A 6,976-nucleotide genomic window follows, 5' to 3' on the forward strand; every position below is an offset into this window, starting at 1 on the left:
GGGGTTTTTGAAAGTAGACCGTTTATCCACATCCCGGTTTAGACTGGCTGTTTCAATTGACGTAGCCAGCTTTTGACAGCGGTAGCTTTACATGCATAATCGAGTTTAATGTTACTTAACCGGACACATAACGATAAATACCCTCTACAATCTTTGTCGACAGGACTATCGAATCGTCACAACAAGTTTTAAACTACGCAAAAAAGGGGGATGGAATCTGAGATAATAAAATCATCTGTGGAGAGTTTTAATTCAAGGTCCATCCGACAATTTATCCGAATAGAATTTATAAAATTATCTTTTTAGAAAATTATAAGTTTTTTGTAAGAAAAAATGTAAAAAAGTATTTTATATATAAATTACCTAAAAAAAACTTTGTTATACAAAGAAATCTAATCAATTATAAAAAAACCAGTACAAGAATATTTTTGAAATTCTAATACTTTAAATAAGCTAAAATACTTATGAAAGAAACCCAATTTGAGATAAAATAGTTTATTTAAAATCTCTTCAACATAAAAGAGTTCTAAAAATATTTCAAACGTGTTTATTTCAAAATTGTTTGTAACTTTTTTGTTGGGTGTAATGGTATATTTTTTATCCAAATTTACTTGAGACGCAACGTGATTGTTGCTACGGGATAGCTTCCAGAGAAATACATGTAAGTTGCTCGGACATCTCAGTTACTAAAAAAAAAAAAAAAAAAAAAAAAAAAAATGTTTGTAACTCTAAATAAGTTCTTTTAGTCCATAGATAAATTCAACCAAATACACTTTAAACTCTTTTAGTTGTTAGATAAACTCAACCCAACACGCTCTCGTGTATCAGTTATTACCACCATGACCCGTATAAAAAATGAACCATTATATGATTTCCTCCCTCGTATTCAAATACAAATACACAAACTTGAAAGTTATGATACTAATTAGTAATAGGTGTTTGTGCGTGTTGTGATTAGGGTTGAAAATCGAGTTGAGTTCGATCACAGTAGAACTCGACTCAATATGTTCACGAATATTTCCAAACTCGATGGTCAAGTTGATAGTTTTTAAAATAATAGGGGTCATATGTAATTTAAAAGTTATAAAATCTGCAAATCCACCCCTGTTAGATAAGCTTGAAATCGAGTTCAAACTCGAACTCGATTATACAAACTCGATTTCCATTTTCAAATATCGAGTTTGAGTTCGAACTTGATTACTTAGGCTCAATCAAGCTCGAACTCAAACTCAATATTGTAGCGATTAAGTTGAGTTCGATTTACTAGATACTCGACTTGACTCAACTCGATTTCACCCCTAGTTGTGATAACCGTATTACAAAATTATAAAAGTTCTTACATATGTTTACATCTTGCAACATATGGGCTGTGCATAACTCAACGATATTAAACATAGTTGAAGGATTTACTTGTTTATTTCAAAACTGTCAATTGCTCCAAAACTATTTTTCCTTCCATTAATTCAAATCATTTTATATAAAATAGTGGTACAAAAGTTACTAGAGTTTGTAAAGGAGATATCTCTTATAATCACTGTTTTAAAAACCGGATCAGACCCTGTTGGACCGGGACTCGGGGCCTTCTCTGGGTCGAGTCACTCTTTTTAACTATTTAAAGTTTAAAATATAACAAACACACCCCTGATTATTCCATCAGTCCCTGAAGGTTTCAAATCTGGCAAACACACCCTCTGGCCAAATGCAAATCGGCAATGACCTCCCCTTTTTCGGTGACCTTCCACCTCCCTTACTGTCGGAAACCACCTTTTGAGTTCTGACTTTCTTTAGCGCTGTCAAGCTTCATCTCCAGCTGTCGCGTGACGTTTCGTCGTCCACCTTCGCCGCGAGATTTTTCTTCCATTTCCTGGCATCGATCGACCTTCTCGGACATCGACAGGCTTCCTCAGCCACCGATCTACCTTCTCCCAAGCTCCCTTGCCGTCGTTCACGAAGATCCAATCATCTCACCAAAAAAAGCAACCGCGACCAGTGACTTCCACCACCAATCTGCCATTTTCCGACGATGCCTTTACTTGCTAGCTGCCGATTCGCCCTCCCCATCATCCGATCTACCCTCCCTGGTGTGTCGCTGCTGCTCTCCCAATCGATCGCTGATTTGCATTTAGCCAGGGTTGTGTTTGCTAGATTTCAAACCTATAGGGTCTGATGATAATTATTAGGGGTGTTTTTGTTAGATTTTAAACCTGTCAAACCATCGGTTCAACCGACGGTCCAACCGATTGGACTCGTTGAACCGCGACCCGGCCATCAGAGCGGTTTGCCCTCCGGTCTGGTTTTTAAAACAATGCTTATAATACAGTTAAAGTGCTTACTGCTTATAATCCTTTGAGCTCTTTTTGGTAATTTTATTTAAGGACCAAATTGTAATAAAAACTAATTGCTAATAAGAGTTTATAATTAGATAATAGGTGGGAGTCAATAACATCACTCGTAACAAAATTTAGAAAATATACAAATTACTTTCTGATTTTTTCCAATAAAATTACCTAATTTTGTTTTTTGTTTTTTTTTTTTTTTTTTTGTAGAATTTAATTTTGAAAATAACATTGTGAAAGAATTATTTTTTTAGGTAAAAGGTAATTATATAAATGAATAAAAGAATACAACGTAAGAGGAATCAAGAAAAAACTGCACAAAGCCAGCACTAGAAAAAAAAAAAAAAAAAGGCCAAGTAACCCAAATGGAGCAAGAAAAAAAAACTGTACAAGCAACCAGCAACAACAGGACACCAGTTCCCCACTGCGCGAGCAACACAAACTGCAGAAAATACCCGCATCTGCACTCACATCAGCAAGCAAAAAAGAAAAACACCATGGCCAGCGGCCCAGCAACACCAGAAAACATGCCTACACCGGAAGAAAAAACCCTGTCCAATCTACAGGAATCAAGCTAAAATGATTTGTCAACATGCCCGTCTGCTGCCCCCCTTTTAAATCATCAATATCTCCGGGTCCACGGGAGCCGTTAATAGGAACGGAAGCGGGCATTAGGACTACTGCAGCCCCAATTACCACTAATCTGCAAAGCCAGTATCCTCCACAAGCACAGCAAAATAAAACTCACCCAAAACTCCACTGCAAACTCATTTGTCTCAGTATCCATAGATCACATAGAGTTAGATGTGGCAGCTATAATGCAGCTCATGGGTAAATCCCATTCCTCCATATCCTTGCGAACTCGAGAATTGTCTTTAAAGAAAAGACTGTAAAGTCGGAGTCTTACTGCTATAACCATCTGTCTCTCCACGACATCTCGGTTCCGCCATTCGCCCTTGAAGAGCCTAAGATTTCTTTCTTGCCATACAACATAGATGATTGCCCCGAGGATCAAGCACCTAATAACCATCCTAATATTTTTACCCTTGAATCGATTGCACCCCATGAGATAATGTTGTCTCATCCAACTATAGGCACCCGAAACTTTCCCTTAGCCTGGGCTGAATTCCAAAGAGCATTAGTAAATCGACACATGAAGAAGAGGTGATCATAAGCGTCCATCGGGCCTTGACACAATACACATTCCAACCGAGTAGGTTCCGACCAGGCCCGTATCCTATCTTGGGTAAGCAATTTGTGCTTGATGGCTAACCACAAAATGGACGAGTGGCGAGGTATGCAGAAATTTTATTATTTCGTCAAACAAGTTTATAAGTGTTGTGTGCGGTTTTCCCGTCAAGCTCAGGTTAACGCGAGGATATAGTTTGACCCAGAATGAGCTTAGCAATAATGATTGATCGATCCAGCATAAGCTCGTCGAGCCGAAACTCGACCCAGCACAAGCTAGTCGCGGACAGTTCAAGAAATCATTCAATAAATCTCCAGATTATTCAGATAACAGATATTACGGGAATAACTAGATGAACCACGATCACTGTATAATCACAGCGTCCAATCGCGAGAATATTGGAATTGCGATTCAAATCAATTGTAGTCCCCTTAATTTCTTTATTTTATTTGTATAAATCTTGTATATAAACCCCCTCAAACGATGAGAAGGGGGTTACGAATTTCACATAAAAACTTTATTGTAAGCTCTCATAGCAAATACAAAAATAGTGGACGTAGACTTTAGAGTTAATTGTAGTGAAAAAATAATGAAAATGTTTAAGATTGAAAAGAGAAATGAGTAAAAGTCTTACAAACAGGAAAAATTCATTAAGTAAAATGAAGCAAGTGTACATTCTATTTATATACAACTCAAGTGACAATCTGGCAATAGGTCACAAAAAACACAAATCTAAGAGCTCAAAAAATTTCAAACTGGATCTTCATTGAGCTTCAGTTACCAGAGTGATGAAGAACAGCAGCATTTTAGTCTTGAAACGCAGAACTCTTGATGTTAAAACGTAGGAACCTTGGGTAAGACCAAAACGCTGAGTTCTGGTTTTGACAACTAACGGCCACACAACGATTTCTCAATCTCTGGTTAGTTTTGGTTGAAAGCAAGGAACAATGAAAAACAGTTGATGCTACAACGTATAATGAGTTTATCTTGCTTGTCTTTTTTTTTTTTTTTTTTTTTTTCTCTATTATAACAACTCATTGAAGATCATTGCTCCTTGCTTTCAACTGTTTTTCAAACACTTAGTTGAAATCCTAGTTCCTCTTCTAGCTTTTGCTTAACATGCCTCCTTAAGCTAAACTCCCTTCCTTCCATTTAACTTTTCTTCTTTTTCTTCTTGTATTTCATCAATATCCACCTGGAAAATGGACTGTGGTGATGTAATGGTTAGCTTGTCTCGCAATTCTTGGAACCTGGCAACTGACAGTGGCTTATTGAGTTCACTTGCTAGTAAATAGTGATACAAATCATAACAACCCAATTATAAGATTTTTCATTTCTTAGAGTAGTGATTTTTAAACCCCACATATTTTTTTACTTTTGTCAACTAACATTGGTTTTTTTTAGTTTCCCCAAGGCTTTTAGACTAATACCACCAGTCAAGAATTGAATTGTATGTAATGCACTAAAGAAGTCAAGGCTATTTTACAGTTCTCTAGAGAAGTTAATCACTTGAGAGACAAAGAAATCATTGGCACGCAAAGGAACCGAACTGAAAGGAAAGTCCAGATCATAAATTTAAAATAGCAAGTGGGGTTATAGCTAAATTAGATGGGGTCTAAACATATTAGCCCATGTTGATGTAGTGATATTTTGCTGGAAATGCAACAGAATTTCAGTTCGGAGTTTTAAAACTTTTGGCGCCAAAAATCCTCTGTTTTTGCATTGCAACCTGACGTGTGTGAGCTGCTGAAGATGATATGTTTTGGTGATGTGTTTAGGTGTACTAAGCTGAGATTAAGACATGTATTAGTTATAAGCTTTGGTTTAAATTTCAAATTTGTAAATATCCCTGCAAAGTTGGTGTAACAGTGGGTTGTTTTGTTGTATAAATTTTCAATGTTAATGTAATGTAAGATAGAACCTTTCTCTCAATTCAGTTTCTCTCTTTCTTTTCCTTAGTATTCTCCGACCTAAAACACCGTATGGTATCAGAGTTAGCTTAAGAAACTAAGAACTCTCCCTCACATGATCAACTCTTTACCTTGCCTCCAAGAACTCCTCTGTTTTATACCTCTCACCTGAACCGATGACTGCTTAATCAGCCTTGATGTCACCTCCAGTTTTCAATGGTGAACAATATCACATGTGGGCTATCAAAATGAAGGCTTTCCTCCGAGGCCAAGGCTTGTGGCAGTATGTAGAAGAGAATAGGCAACCAACACAGTTGGGACCAAATCCAACTCTCAATCAAATTGGAATTTTTGAAGAAGCAGTTGCTAAGTCTCCGAGAGCCTTGTCCCGTATTCATGCTACTATAATAGACCTTGTATTCCCAAGGATAATGGCATGTGAAACTGCAAAAAAGGCTTGGGACAAGTTGAGGGAGGAATTCATGGGAAGTGACACTACAAAGAATATGTAGGTGTTGAACTTAAGAAGGGAGATTGAGATGTTGAGGATGCAAGAATCTAAGAAGGTGAAGGAGTATATTGACAGGCTAATGAGTGTAGTCAACAAATTCAGGTTGCTTGGAGTGGAGATGACAGAAAAGAGACTTATGAAGAAGGTTTTCGTGAGCTTGCCTGAAGGGTTTGAGTCCAAAATTTCTTCTCTTGAGGACTCAAAGGACATGTCTCAGATTACACTTACTGAGTTAGTCCATGCCCTACAAGCTCAAGAGCAAAGAAGACTCTTGAGGCAAGAAGATACAAGTGAGGATGCAATGATGGCAACTCGCAAAGGCAAGCCTGCACAAGGAAATAATAGGAGGTATGTTGGAGATAAAAAAGGGGAAAGAAAGAAGTAATGGTCAATGGGGAAAACCAAGTGGGATGAAGGAGTATCCACCATGCTCTCACTGCAAAAAGAAAGACCATTCCGAGAAGAAATGCTGGTTCAGGCCAGGGATACATTATAGGGCCTGCAAGCAGTATGGGCACATAAAAAAGGTTTGCAAGAACAAGAGAAGTCAGCCACCACAGCAAGCACAAGTTGGGAAGATCAAGTGCAAAGTCAAGAGGTTGAACAACTCTTTGTGGCCTTTTGCTATGCAACTCATATTAGCAATGAAGCTTGGTTGATTGACAGTGGCTGGCTACAGACCTACAAAATTCATCAACCTAGACAAGTCATATAGCTCCAGAGTTAAGATAGGGAATTGTGACTTTGTGGAGGTCAAAGGCATAAGAGATGTTGTTGTCTAAACACAATCAAGTACTAAAATCATCCCTAATGTCTTGTATGTACCTAAAATTAGCCAAAACTTCCTTAGTGTTGGACAAATGTTAAAGAAGGATTATTCTCTGCATTTTCAAAATCAGTCTTGTGTTATATTAGATGGTGAGGTAAATGAATTGATGAGTGTGAAAATGATGGGAAAAAGCTTCCTAATTGAGTGGAAGAAACCTGATGATCTAGCATTAACAACTAGGTTGGAAGAATCAGAACTTTG

This window comes from Pistacia vera, unplaced genomic scaffold, assembly GCF_008641045.1.
Source record: "Pistacia vera cultivar Batoury unplaced genomic scaffold, PisVer_v2 Contig351, whole genome shotgun sequence".
Classification (NCBI taxonomy): Eukaryota; Viridiplantae; Streptophyta; class Magnoliopsida; order Sapindales; family Anacardiaceae; genus Pistacia; species Pistacia vera.